The sequence below is a fragment of the Bison bison genome, unplaced genomic scaffold, assembly GCF_000754665.1.
Source record: "Bison bison bison isolate TAMUID 2011002044 unplaced genomic scaffold, Bison_UMD1.0 scf7180017864335, whole genome shotgun sequence".
NCBI classification, from domain to species: domain Eukaryota; kingdom Metazoa; phylum Chordata; class Mammalia; order Artiodactyla; family Bovidae; genus Bison; species Bison bison.
The window spans coordinates 415,911-431,146 of NW_011494907.1; the positions used below are offsets into that span (position 1 = coordinate 415,911).

Genomic DNA, 15,236 nt, shown 5'->3' on the forward strand with positions numbered 1-15,236 from the left:
TTGAGTTTTTACTTTGCTCTTGGTAGTTTTATAATTAATAATTCAAAACTTGTTTATGTAATTTTAAAGAGTTATCCAAGAAGTCATTGGCACCACAGAAAGAATTTTTAGCTCGTTGTTCAGGAGGTTTGAAGGAAGTTGTTAAAAGAATTTTCCCCCAGTTTGATTGAGATGTGTTGACATGTTTGTAAGTGTCAGATATACGGCCTAATAACTTGACTTGTATACGTTGTGAAATAATTACCACAATAAGGTTAATTAACATCCATCATCTCATATTGTTCGAAAAAGAAGAAAAAAATGTTTTTCCCCTTGTGATGAAAACTCTTAGGATTTACTCTCAAAACAGCTTTTAAATACTTTCCAGAGGTATTAACTATGGTCATCATGTTGTACATTATATCCCCAGGACTTATTTATCTTATAACTGAAAGTTTGTGACTTTGGACGCCCATCGTCCAGTCCCCCTGTTCCCTATCCCTTGCCTTTGGAAACTACAAATCGAATTCCTTTGACCTAGTTGTTGCTGTTTTTTTTTTTTTTGATTCCACGTGTAAGGGCCATCTATCCAGTAGTTCTCTTTCTCTGACTGTTTTCACTTGGCATAATGCCCTCAAGATTCATCTATGTTGTTACAGATAGCAGGATCTCCTTCTTCTTTTTCATGGCTGGGTAATACTCACATATTCATATTTATGTGCGTTTGTCGGTCACGTCTTCTTTATCCATTCGTCTGTTGATGGACCCTTAAGTTGTTCCCTATCTTGGCTTTTGCAAATAAGGGTGCAAGCCCTGAAGGCAGGCAAACAGGAAGCAGCCAGTAGGAAGGAGAGGCCTGGGGTGATAGGGCGGTTGGGTTGCATCCTGTTGAAGGATGGGGCAAGAGGGTGAGATACTGACTCTAAGCCAGGAGCCTGTGTGGTCACAGTCCTCTGAAGAGGCACCCACTGCTTGATTAAGGACGAAATGTGATGCGTTCTTTTTACTAATTATCCAGCAGGAGGAAACTTCTTCCTCTCCCTCTTGGTGAGTTCTTAGTGGCTGGTCTAATAATGACATTGACAGAAGGTTAACAGGCGGAAAAGAAACAAACTTGTAAAGATTTGACAGAGGTCAAAGAACCTTAGGTTTTGTGTGCCCAATTAGTGAGGAGTCTAAACAGGGTTTGAGCTTGGGGTGGTTGTTTCGTTGCTAAGTGGCATCTGGCTCTTCGTGACCCCGTGGATTGTAGCTCACCAGGGCCCTTTGTGGAGAATCCCAGGGACGGCGGAGCCTGGTGGGTGGGCCGCTGTCTATGGGATCGCACAGAGTTGGATACGACTGAAGCGACTTAGCAGCAGCAGCAGCGGGGCCCTTTGTCCATGGGGTTTCCCAGGCAAGAATACCGAAGTGGATTGCCATTTCCTTCCCCGGGGGATCTTCCTGACCCACGCCTCCTATATTGGCTGAGCCCCCAGGGAAGCCCCTTGGGGTAGCACATTGAAGAAGAACAAGGTCCAGAATCCCCATCTTTGGCAGTAGGGGTGTCCTCCCACCTCCACAGACAGGGGGTCTGCCTTTCATGTGGAGATTGGTTTCTTGCTTTCAGGGAGACAGAGAGGAGGGCCAGAGTATCCCTCATAGATTGGCCGTTTCTTAAGTAACTTTAATTTAAAACAATCAATATGTCATGGAGGTGAATTTTGGGGTGGCCCACCCTGAACCCCAGCACTATCTTGTGGTTTTTGGTTATGTGGCAGAAGTAGTAGTTTGAAGTTTGAAAAAGCCATTGCGTTCCATCAAGTAACAGCCCCTCCCTTTATTGAGCGTTTTCTCTGGACCAGTGGTGCAGAACCTCATTTAATCACAGGTAGAGGCTGTGATTATCATGCCATTTTCCAGACTGAAGAAGATAGCTTGTCCAAAAGTCAGTTTCCTAGACAGTCACAGCTATGCTTTATAACACAAATAAAATGTCAGCAGACACTTCATTCATTCATAATTTTTGTGGGCAAAAGCTTACTATTTATGTACTGTCTCTGTCTTTTTCTTGGTGATTTCTCCCCCTGGTCTGATGCCTCATCTTTTCTTTTTTCACTGGTTTCATTTTTACAGTCTTACAAGATAGATTTTTTTTTTTTTTTTAACCTTCTGAAGAGCCAGCAAAATAATAATTGGGGAACTAATTTGTCCATTTCCCGTCGGTTTCAGTTGCTTGTTTTTTCCTGGAAACACTAGGTGATTTTTCAGGGTCATCCATCCTATCTGGTTGATCTATTGGGGTTACATGTTCGGGGTCTGAGGGTAGACGGCCTGGGTTCCTGTCTTAGCTGTCATTTACCAGGTGGGTACCTTTGAACAAGAGACTTAATTGTCCTAAGCCCCAATTTTTACATCTGCAAAATGGTGACGTAATTATATATACCTTATAAAATCTTCTGTGAGACAAGGTCTTTTCCAAATACTTTTTACTATGACTCACAATAAGAAACACATTTAAAATCGAAGCCCTGTAGATATGTAAAAGATTTATGAAGTGTTACATGCAATTCACTCATAGTTTCAATTTTATCCTATTCTATTCTGTCTCTTTTAAAATTTTCTCTTAAAATTAAAAAAAAAATAATTTCTTGGCCACATCTTGGGACATGTGGGATCCTAGGTCCCTGACCAGGGATCGCACCCACAACCCCAGCAATGGAAGCCCGGAGTCTCAACAACTGGACCACTAGGGAAATCCCCCCACATGTCTATTTTTAGGTCTACTAAATTGACTTTAAGATCTACTGATGAGTTGCAGTTGGCAGTGTGAAGAACACTCATGAGGTTCAGAAGAGATACGTGCATGGGGCAAAGCTCTACACGTGGTGCCTGGCATATAGCATGGGCTCTGTGAAGACTGCTGCTGCTGCTAAGTCGCTTCAGTCGTGTCCGACTCCGTGCGGCCCCATAGACGGCAGCCCACCAGGCTCCGCCGTCCCTGGGATTCTCCAGGCAAGATCACTGAAGTGGGTTGCCATTTCCTTCTCCAATGCATGAAAGTGAAAAGTGAAAGTGAAGTCGCTCAGTCGTGTCTGACTCTTTGAGACCCCATGGACTGCAGCCCACCAGGCTCCTCCATCCATGGGATTTTCCAGGCAAGAGTACTGGAGTGGGTTGCCATGGCTGCTGTTATTATTAGAATTTCACAATTGTACCTTTATGCAATAACTTGTATTTTAAAAATGTTCTCCCCCCCAGTTTTTTTTTGTTGAGTGCTGGCAGCAGACCAGATGTTAGCTTTGTAATGCGCTTTCTCATCTGACAAGGCAGGTCCACCCCACACCTTCTATCCATGACGGTTCTCAGCCTCTCTTCCCGATTAGCCTCTCAGGTAGAATTTGCTGTCATGTCTGTCAAGTTAAAAGGAAAAGAAAAAATGCCAGTGGTTGTTTGACTGGGGTTGATGTCGTTAGGCTCTGCTGAAGTCTTCCCATTGGAGAGCAGGTGTGGCGGGGAAGATAGCTCTGCGGAGGCCTCTTCGATCTGTTTTGGCACCAGGCTCTGGTGGGCTGTGTCTGTTGAGCTGCTGCCTCGCCTTGCACCAGGCACGTGCTCACTTCTTCATCTTGGGGACTTCCTTTCCCCCTTCCACCAACTCACTGACAGAGGCTTTTCACCCCCATTTGACAGAGGGGAAACAGAACGGCTGCCCCAGATAATCAAGCGGGCTGATCTGGCTCCGCCTCCCTCTGGAGCCCTCCGCCCGGGGACTTGTTGTCCTGGGCTCGCTGATGACAGAGCTGTTGGCCTCAGGGGACGGCTGGGCTGCTGGCGGAGAAGTCAGGGCCACAGCCACACACGCTGGCAGCAACAGAATCCGAGTGTGGTTGTCAGGGGGACCTCGGGGTTCTGGAGGTTGGAGGCAGAGGTCTGTAGCTTCCCAGGGTCCCTTAGATGAGAGGGTAGAGACTCAATTGAGCCCTGAAGAAGGGGTGTCAGCGACCACCATTTAGAGAGGGTCTGTGAAGTTCTTGCCTGATGCCCTTTGAAAGGCAGCACAGTCCCTCCATTCTGCAGATGAGGAGCAAGGCTCAGAGACCCAGAGAGCCTGCCTGAGGTCACATAGCTTGGTCATGGTGGAGAATGGGTTCCCCCCCATAGTACAGAAGGCTCAGATGAGGATAGGCGGGGATGCCTGGCAGATGGCACCAAATACAGTTACCGGGGATCTTAGACAAACTGGAGATTTGGGTAAGGATTGGTTGAGAGGTTGGTAGGCAGGGTGTTCTGAGGACATTTCTTTGTTCAGCTTGGGAGTTGGGGCTTTTATAGTCCTGTCTTGTGCTGGCTAGCGTCGTAGCCCTTGGCTGCGTGCAGCTGCTCATATTAATATTAAATAAGATGTAAAATGTAGTTTCTTGGCTGTACAAGTCACATTTCAAGTGCTCAGTATCTACATGTGGAACAGGGCATGTCTGTTCTCGTGGAAAGTTCCGTCAGACAGGAAGGCTGGGCTGAGCTGGGTTTGAACCCGAGTCCTCCCGCTTCCTCGCTCTGGGTCTTGGCACTCTACTCAGGTGTTCTGTGCTTCCGTTTCTTCACCTGTAAGGTGGAGATTGTCGCAGGAGCCCTCTCGTGGGGCTGAGATGGTTTTTGAATGAAGTAACCCTTGCTAACAGTATCAGGCCTCAGAGTAAGCGCTCTGTAAATATTGGTTGCTCTTTTTAGGCGCTGAGAGCTGCTGATGGATTTTCAGAAGTTTCATCCAATAGCAGTGTAGAGAAACACCACTATGGCCAGCAACAGTGAGCATTGGTTGACTATTTCCCAAGGGCGGTGCTAAGTGCCTTGTATACACCATTACCCACTGACTTTGCTGCCACTTCCTGGGCTGCAGGGCCCCGAGGCCTCAGCTCTCTGTGGAGTGGGCACACGTTCAGGGAACTGGAGTGTGGCTGAGAGGGCTGGGACCCTGGATGAGGCTGGAGTTCTGAGTAATAGGAAAGGGCATGAGATCGAAACTTATGAACAGGACCCTGAAAAAACTTTCACAATATTGTTTCGATTGTGAAAATACCGTGTGCTTATTAAAAATGTGTGCAAAAAGTGTACCCAAGAAATCAAATCGAAAATTGTATATAATTTCGTGATTCAGAGATGATCCAAAATTCAGGTGCATTTGAATCCAGTCTTTTTTTTTCTTTCTCCTGATTGTGTAGCAACATAATGTATAACTGTTTTATATCCTGTATTTTGCATTTGCAAGAAACATCTTGAAGACCAGTCAGTAGGGCGTAGAGAGGGGAAGAGCCAGATGACTGAGTGGCTCGGGGCCCTGTTAAGTGGAGGCATGACCTTTCCCAAGGTTAGGATGTGGGCTGAGCAGGTCAGAGTAAAGGGCCACTGTGGTGAATTGAGTTGGCTTAGGATGCTGGTGGGGGATCCAGGCAGTAGGCACTCGGGTGGGTAGCTGTGGGGCCCCGGGGAGACTCCCCGGGGAGCGCTGTGCTGGCGCTGACCCTGACTCATGGAGTCTGGGGCAGATGGAGGCTTTTTCCTTTCTTTTAGGTAAGACTTGACTTCCTCCACTTTCAGGTGGACTTGACAAGTAACATGAAGCAAATGACTGGCGATGTTTTTCATACACAAAATTTAAAACTATCTTAATATGTGTGATGCACTTGCACATGTGAGTACCAGAAGTTTGAAATAATGTTAAGTGACTTGAGTATTTAGTAAGTGTAATTTAATAGTAAAATTTGCTTTATTTTATTCATGGCATCTGTGTGTGTGTGTGTTTGTGTCAGAGGTTATTTTGAAATGTCCAGTGGTGCAATGTAGAGAGAGCACTTTGGTCTAAAGCTGATTTAGCCTACACAGTCTCATTTCACAATTAATTTTCTAAATTATTTCAATAGCTTTTTCTGTTTTTGTGGATCCTGGAATTGGGATGTAATCTTGCTAAGGCCTGTTTTGTGGAAGGAAATACATTATACTTCTGGCCTGGGGCTGATGTGACAACGCCCCAGCACCTCCATCCCCTCCCCAGGGCAGGGCCTCCCTCTGTTCTCGATGGCCTGGATTGCCTTCTGTCTCGCTGTAGTTACAGACAGCAGCCCGCAGAAACCCCTCACGGAAAGGTAGTCCTTTTCCCCTTGGGTTCAGCCCAGTAACTCTCACCAGACACGGGAGGGACCGCCAGAGGGGCCTGGGTGCGTCCCTTCACTTCCTCCGACTCTGCACCGAGCTTGTGTTTCCTACTCTGTTCTTTCCCAAGTATATTCATTATTCATTGTTGCTGCCCAGGGGAGGGGAAGGAACTTTTTCTGTGATCAGCAGTCCACTCATAGACACGTGGAGCAAATGTCAACACAGAATTTAAAGTCAGTTGAGAAAGTGCTTCACTGTAATAGTGTTGGTAAGTGATTTTTGGCACCAATTACTGTGTCTAGGCACTCACTAGGAACTCTGCTAAATCCTTTGCCATCATTATCTAATTTAATTCTTGACAACAGTCCACAGGAGTGAATATTTTTAGCTCCACTTCCTAGATGAGGAAACTGGGGATTAGAGAAAGATCAGGTCCTGGCTCAAATACCACTTCTTCGGAGACGTCTTTATCAACTGCATTGGCCATCGGCTTCATGGCATTTACCGTGATTGAGTTTTGTGCGTGTGCATGTGAAAGGATTTTTGTTTGGTTTCTTGTTTATCGTCTCTCTCCTTGAATGTAAACTCCATGAAAGCTGGTAACCTTGTCAGGTTTGTTCGTGGCTGTTTTCCAGGGGCCCAGAACGGTGCCTGGCAGGGATGGGCACTCAGAATGTACTTGCTGCATTAATGACTGTCCCCTCCTCCCCAGTCTCTCAGTTCGTGGATGCGTATAGGAATCAGCATCCTTGGGATGCCTCGTGTCGCTCCCTGTGAGTGCAGGGGAATCTTGATGATCTTCCTGTCAGATGTTAGGGGATGGGGAGGTAGGAGCGGGCCAAGGAAGGGCCTCGGTAAGGAGGCTTTGGGCTTTCCCTGTGTATGAAGTTGAAAAAGTGAAACTGAAAGTGTTGGTCACTCAGTTGAGCTTGACTCACTGTGACCCCATGGACTGTTGCCTGCTAGGCTCCTCCATCCATAGGGTTCTCCAGGCAAGAATCCTGGGGTGGGTAGTCCTTCCCTTCTCCAGGGGATCTTCCCAACCAGGGATTGAACTCTGGTCTCCCACATTGCAGACAGATCCTTTATCCATCTGACCCCCCAGGGAAGCCTGTGTATTAAGTTAATTATACACAATACATATAAAATTTGTTATGTTTATCTCTTAAGGTTAGAGAATTGGTGGTAAAACACTATTTTTCAGTGATATGTGGTTTATGGGACAGAACACTCTTGTTCTTTGGAAAAAGGTTTGTTTTTTTGTTTTTTGTTTTTTTTTTAACTTGAAATAGTTATACAGTAAGGTTCCCATATATGCTTCCCCCAGCTTCCTCTGAATCAGCTTTGTATGTAACCATGGTGCAGTTGTTAGGACCAAGGTATTAACAAGGGCAACCCTGGTAACTGGACATGGTTTTCCCACTAACATCCTTCTTCTGTTTTGGGATCCAGTGCAGGATCCCACATGCTATTTAGTTGCTTTGTCTCCTTAAACTCTTCTGGTCAGTGACAGTTTCTGAGACTCCAGAGAGTGCCAGTGAGTTATTTAGTAGCTGCTGCTGTTCAGTCGCTCAGTTGTGTCCGACTCTTTGTGACCCCATGGACTGTAGCATGCCAGGCTTCCCTGTTCTTCACTGTCTTGGAGTTTGCCCAAACTCATGTGCACTGAGTCAGTGATGCCATCCAACCATCTCATCCTCTGTCAGCCCCTTCTCCTCCTGTCCTCAATCTTTCCCAGCATCAGGGTCTTTTCCAGTGAGTCAGTTCTTCACATCAGGTGGCTCAAGTATTGGAGTTTCAGCATCAGTCTTCCAATGAGTAATCAGGGTTGATTTCCTTTAGGAATGACTGGTTTGATCTCCTAGGAGATCAGCCTTCTTTATGGTCCAACCCTCTATATCTGTACATGACTACTGGAAAAACCATAGCATTGACTAAACAGACCTTTGTTGGCAAAGTGGTGTCTTTGCTTTTTAATATGCTGTCCAGGTTTGTCACAGCTTTTCTTCCAAGAAGCAAGCGTCTTTTAATTTCATGGCTGCCGTCACTGTCTGCAGTGATTTTGGAGCCCAAGAAAATAAAGTCTGTCACTTCTTCCACTTTTCCCCATCTCTATGCCAGGAAGTGATGGGACTGGATGCCATAATCTTCATTTTCTGAATGTTGAGTTTTAAGCCAGCTTTTTCATGCTTCTTTTTCACCTTAATCAAGAGGCTCTCTTGTTCTTTTTCGATTTCTGCCATTAGGATGGTATCATCTGCATATCTGAAATTATTGACTTTTCCCCTGGCAGTCTTGATACCAGCTTGTGCTTCATCTAGCCTGGTATTTCTCATGATGTACTCTGCATGTGAGTTAAATAAGTGGGGTGATGATATACAGCCTTGATGTGCTCCTTTCTCAGTTTTGAAACAGTGCATTGTTCCATGTCCAGTTCTAACTGTTGCTTCTTGACCTGCATACAGGTTTCTCAGGAGGCAGGGATGGTGGTCTGGTATTCCCATTTCTTTAAGAATTTTCTATAGTTTTTTGTGATCCACAGTCAAAGGCTTCAGTGTAATCAGCAGAAGTAGATGTTTTCTGGAATTCCCTTGCTTTTTCTATGATCCGACAGATGTTCGATCTCTGGTTTCTCTGTCTTTTCTAAATCCAACTTGATATATGGAAGTTCTCGGTTCATGGAGTGTTGAAGCCCAGCTTGAAGGATTTTGAGCATTACCTTGCTAGCGTGTGAGATGAGTATAATTGTGCGGTAGTTTGAGCATTCTTTGGCATTGCCCTTCTTTGGGATTGGAGTGTAAACTGACCTTTTCTAGTCCTGTGGCCGCTGCTGAGTTTTCCAAATTTACTAGCATATTGAGTGCAGCACTTAAACAGCATCATCTTTTAGGATTTGAAATAGTTCAGCTGGAATTCCATCACCTCCACTAGCTTTGTTCTTTTTTTTTTTTTGAATTGAGAAAAGCATTTATTCACTTACAAATTTTATTTTTCTCTCAATGATTTAAAATCTTTCCATCTTGATTTTTTTGGGGGGGCAGCTAAACCAGAATATTATAGTTTTCCTCCTTAAAAAAATGCAGTGATGTTCTTTCTTATAAACTGGCCTCTCTAATTTTCTTGTCAGCCTGCTTCAAGGAAATCCATGTGTTTAATACACTTGCCTGCAGTCGGGCCCAGATCAAATGGTTATTTAATCCAAATATCTGAGCAGCAAACTGAGCTGATCCTTCTGGAGAAAGGATGGTTGAACAGCCAAGACCACGGGTAATCGAAGAGAAGACCACACATCCTGAGCTCCCCAGTCTGGAGTGAGAGGAGGACAGCTGATAACTGGATATGCAGTGTTACCATACAACACCGGCCCTAAACCATTGCTTCTGCCTGCCACTGCCACAAATACAGTAGGAATTCCATCTCCTTCATACTCAGCTTTAATCCTCAGAGTTTCATCTGGTCCTTTATGGGCAGAAGTGACCCTGAGTTCGCATGGAATGCCAAAATTTCCACAAGCCTTCTTAATTTTTTCTTAATCTTAATTAAGATCAGAGGTTGAGCCCATCAATACTATAACCCTGCACTGACTTTCTGGTTTCAGAAGCAACTCTACTCTTTCTGCAACCTACTCAAAATTTTTCTTTACCATCTGTAGCTCTTCAGGAGTTACTTCCTTGAGATCACGATACGACTGTTTGTCTTTTTGCTGGCTTTGGTCTCCTGATGGCCAGAGTCTCCAGGAATCATTATCAATAACATCAGCAAGAACAATTTCTCTGGTGATTACATCAACACCAAATTCAATCTTCATATCAACTAGTGTACAGTTCTGGGGCAACCAGGATTTCTCTAGTATTTCAAAAATAGCCTGCGTAGCATGACTCATGATATCCACTTCAGTTTGTCCTATAACAAGTCCAGCAAAGCAAAAATTTGCAGCAATTAGCTGTTCCTCAGACCACTGTGGATCATTATTGGCATCATCCTTAAAAAACATCTCCACTTTAGGTGGGTAGAACTTATATCCTTCCTTAACACCAGGATTTCTTTTGAGAAAAGAACCAGTTGCTATTCTTCTACAAACCCATTCAATTGGAATCACTTCACACTTAGGTGCAATGAAAGCTGTCTCCCCACATTTTTTGGTGAAAGCAGTTTTGATACCTGCTTCCTGTAACAACTGAAAAATACAGCTGGTAATTTTATTTAAGATTGCAGCTTTTCCTTCAAGGTGATTCTTTCTGGCTGCATTTCCTGCTGTTATCTGGTCCTTGGATTGCAGGAGGACTTTTCCTGGACTATCCAACAATTCGCAGACTCCTTTTGTTTACCCTCATAGAGTTTTTTACCAATCTTCAGTACTTCGACTGCCACCATTGTCCGGAGAGGTCTGAAGGCTTCGGCCGCGCTGGGAAGAGACGCAGGACTCTGGAAAAGAAACGCATCAGAGAGGCTCACGGGGCGGGGGAGCGAGGCACCGCCCGCAGGCACGCCCCTGGCATGGCCGCGTGACCCCTAGCGCCCCCTCCGGGTCTCTTCGAACGTCTCTGCGGCCACGGAATATCGCGGGTCCCTAACCTTCCCAGAACTTGGACCCCGGAGCTCTAGCTTTGTTCTTAATGTCCCTCAGTTTGAATTTCTCTGACATTTTGTCATGACTAAAGTGAAGGTATTCGGTTCTGGCGTGTGGAGAATTTGTAGAATGCCACGTGAGTGCCCTTTGTCTCCTATCATGGGGGTTCATAATGCCAGTGTGTCTCTTTACTGGTGATATTGACCTTGGTCCCTTGGTCAAGGTGGTGTCCACCGTATTGTTATATTTTTTTCCTTTTTGTAATTAATGCATATCTGAAGGAAATACTTTGCAGGAAAAGTTTTTGCCTTCCGTTTCAACAGTATTTATTTATTTATTTTTGCCTGTGGGAACATTTCAGATTTTCTGATAAAAGTTCTTGTGAGTATAAGTTCATTTAAAACATTTTTCTACCTCTGAGTTAGTGAAAAAGGGTTAATCATGTTTCCAATGAAGGACATTTGTGCTTTGGAAGGCTGATGACAATTGTGCAGGACTATGCACTTAAACGCTGGACTGGAAGAAACACAAGCTGGAATCAAGATTGCTGGGAGAAATATCAATAACCTCAGATATGCAGATGACACCACCCTTATGGCAGAAAGTGGTGAGGAACTAAAAAGTCTCTTGGTGAAAGTGAAAGTGGAGAGTGAAAAAGTTGGCTTAAAGCTCAACATTCAGAAAATGAAGATCATGGCATCCGGTCCCATCACTTCATGGGAAATAGATGGGGAAACAGTGGAAACAGTGTCAGAGTTTTATTTTTTGGGGCTCCAAAATCACTGCAGATGGTGACTGCAGCCATGAACTTAAAAGACGCTTACTCCTTGGAAGGAAAGTTATGACCAACCTAGATAGCATATTCAAAAGCGGAGACATTACTTTGCCAACAAAGATCCGTCTAGTCAAGGCTATGGTTTTACAGAGTTGGACTGTGAAGAAGGCTGAGCGCTGAAGAATTGATGCTTTTAAACTGTGGTGTTGGAGAAGACTCTTGAGAGTCCCTTGGACGGCAAGGAGATCCAACCAGTCCATTCTGAAGGAGATCAGCCCTGGGATTTCTTTGGAAGGAATGATGCTAAAGCTGAAACTCCAGTACTTTGGCCACCTCATGCGAAGAGTTGCCTCATTGGAAAAGACTGTGATGCTGGGAGGGATTGGGGGCAGGAGGAGAAGGGGACGACAGAGGATGAGCTGGCTGGATGGCATCACTGACTCGATGGACATGAGTTTGGGTCAACTCCGGGAGTTGGTGATGGACAGGGAGGCCTGGCGTGCTGCGATTCATGGGGTCGCAAAGAATCGGAGACGACTGAGCTACTGAACTGAACTGATGCACTTAAAACGTCTGCAGTAAATCGTTTATCAGCTCAGTCCATGCTCAGGTTTTGTACTCTCTACCGTTTCATTTTTTTTTAAAAAGATTGTTATTATCCACTAAACTGATTTTATAATTGGCAGTTTGAAAACCTTCGTGTAGTGAATCCATTATTCAGAGCAGAACTTGGTAAAATCTGATTTTTCTATGTGAGAGAGCTTTGAAATTAGGATGTTACTAGAAAGTGAGTCCTCTTTCCTCTGGGAAGCTGGGGGTGGGGGTTGGGCTTTTGACCCCAAGAGGATAAATAAAGCTTAGAATGAGAATTTTCAGCCAAAGAATCTAGGAGCCTGAGCCGACCGTGGGATGTCCACTGTCAGGAGCTTTCTTTCTCAAGTCCTTGTGCCTTATGGTCTTGGGGTCTCTTGCCTGGATGAACCTCCAGATCCTTATTTTCAGGGTTTATTAAACAGAGTCTAAGTCATCAAGGTGACTCAGCCTGGGGCACAGCTAAGTTGCTTTGTGAGTTCCCTCTGAGTGGGACTTAAACTTTCCCAGGGAGCTTTCCAGAAAAACCATCCAGGTTGATGGAGACTAGCTCAGAAATGAAGCACGTTGTAGAGATACAGCTTTTAAAATATTAGGTTTTGGCCTGTTCGCTTCCTTTTTGTAAAGTTAGTGTTTTTATAGGAGTTATCTCTGCTTGGTCAGCTAGAAGGGCAACTATGAGAAAAAAGTCTGTAGTCTTGGGCTGGTGCTCATATATGGTGATCCAGCTGAGATGTTTTTCTTCTGTTTTGAAAAATATTAAAAAATTTTTCATTTTGAAATAGGTATAAAAGTTACAAAAATAGCACAGCATTCCCATGTATTTTTCACCTTGTACAACTGTAGTATAATTAAAAACCAGGCAAGGAGCTTGATACAGTATTATTCAGTGGTCTGATTCATCCAGATTTCCCAAGTTGCCCCTATAGTATCTTTTTCTCTGGTCTAAGATCACACAAGTCATTTAGTTGTCTTGTAAAATATCTCCTTTTTTAGCTTCTCTTGTTCTTAGGGCCAACTTTGGCTATACTGATACACTATATTAAAGGTGAGAATAGGTACCCTCCTCCCAGGCCCCCAGTACCTCTGTCTCCTCAAAGGACTGAGGAATTTTGCCTCCTGACATCCTTGATTATTTGAGCTGCTGACCCCTTGGTTGGATTAGTTGTTCCACGTGTCAATGAAAAGGACAGTTGGGGACCTTTAATCCTCGATGGGGCTTTTCCCCAAGAGAGCCTTATTTCTAGTGTTAACTTAACCTGTACGTCCTACTAAAAGCTCTCAGATTTTCTGTTCTTTCTGATGACTAATAAATGAATTAAAGGACCAGTGGAAGGAATTTATTCTTTCTTTCCTGGAACCTAAGTGCTCTGGAATGGATTTGATTGTCTCTAATTTGATCTTGGCTGGAATTCCTCTCTCTCTTGATTATAAAGAGTCAGAGGATTTTGTGGTTGTTTCTGCTTTTACCATCTTTCTCCCTCTTCATTTTAGTTTACTCTTGACTTTTGAGAGACAGCTATTGATAATTGGTCTTGGATAAATCTGATTTATTTTCTCTACCGTCTTTTTCAGGCTTTGGCCCATGTTTGTAGTTATTGATTTTCCAGTTTTTATTCATTTCTGCCTTCACTCAGCAGACATTAAGTGCTCTCACATAAGAGAAACTGCTTTTTTTGTGTGGGATCTTTTCCTTGGAGGGACATCTCAGTACTGTGGCTGGATTAAATTAGCAGGACAGAAATTTCACTGCCTCATAATTCCAGACTTTCACACGGTGCTCAGTGAAGGTGCAAGAGAGGCATGGGTGTTGAAAGGTAGGTGAGTCAGATGGTCCCAGAGTTGCCTCCTGCTATTGCCAGTAACTACCTGCATGGTTTTCTAAAGGATACTTTAGTCTTCTGATCTCTTCTTCCTTCATCTGTACAGTGAGGACAGTGATACCTAACTTGTAAGGTTATTTTCACAGCGTAAGGAATTCATGGCGGTAAAGTGCTTGCACAGAGTGGGCAAATCAGTGGTAACTTATAATTTTGTGTTGTGCCTTTTGGGATTTCACATGAGTAGTGTGATGATGGAGCAGAATCTTATATAACTCAGTAATGAGTGGACTTTGTCTGCTTGTCACCTAGTGTTAGGGTCTCTGTGTAGATAATAAAATGCAGTATATGTTGGGATAAAGGAGAATCAATGTGAGCTCAAGTCTACAGGTAGATGTTATAACAGAAATGGAGCTCTGTGGTTTGTATAGGCTTCATGTGGTGAAGAGCAGGTATTTTTCTGGTGACCTTGGCATCTGTCCAGCCATCGAGCTTTTATTGGGCTTTTTCTTTCGTCAGAGATGAACAGGCTTACGATCCCTGCCCTCCAGTAGCTCATGACCTAGTGAGAGCCGTAGACACAAAGAATGTCCCCAGTTCTGTGGGTGATGGTGGGTACTCAGGGCATGGTGGTGAGGGGCTGCGGAGGTATTGAGTGGAGCACCTTTTCGGGGCTGGGAGGGACAGCCCGGAACACTCCAACACTGAGGGCAGGACTCTGTACACGAGTTGGCTGCGCAGACAAGGTGGGCGATGGCATTTGAAGCAGAAAGTGTCCATCGGCCCCAGGCTGGGGAGTGTGACTGGGGAGCTGCAGTGTTGTCACGTGTCCGAAACTTAAGATGGCTCTGAGCACGGGGACAGGGCCGGGAGGCCCAGATTCGGGGTCGTGCCGTCTGGACTTCATTATCGTTTCTCCCTTTTGGTTGTCCTGAAATGGTATAACTTAAAGCTGATTCTGTAGGTAATGGGAACTGTTTTACAAACGGAGGTAACACTTTTCTAACGTGTGTGAAAGCCAAGGAGTGAGACTGACAGGCAGCCCTGGGTGGGCATCAGGTGTGACTGAACGCAGAGGGGTGGGAACTAGTGCCTTGGAATTGGAGCAGCCCTACTTTCCCAGCCACCTGCTGCCACCACCCCACCCGCCCATCTGTCCACCCATCCACCCATCACTCCACCCATCCACCCCACCGCCGTCCACGTCGACCCGTCCACCACCCGTCCACCCCACCCGTCCACCTGTCCACCCACCCGCCCATCCACTCATCCATCCATCCACCCACCTGCCTATCCACTCATCTATCCACCCACCCACCTGCCCATCCACTCATCTATCCACCCACCCATCCACCCCATTTTTGCTCTT

General features: G+C 45.0%; 1 pseudogene across 1 annotated transcript; it reads right to left on the reverse strand.

Moving 5' to 3' along the window:
- Positions 1-9,127: 9,127 nt before the first annotated feature.
- On the reverse strand, positions 9,128-11,229 carry LOC104998738 (annotated as a pseudogene). The gene has a single exon (XR_826500.1). The product of XR_826500.1 is annotated as a multifunctional protein ADE2 pseudogene (transcript).
- Between the last annotated feature and the right edge of the window lie 4,007 nt (positions 11,230-15,236).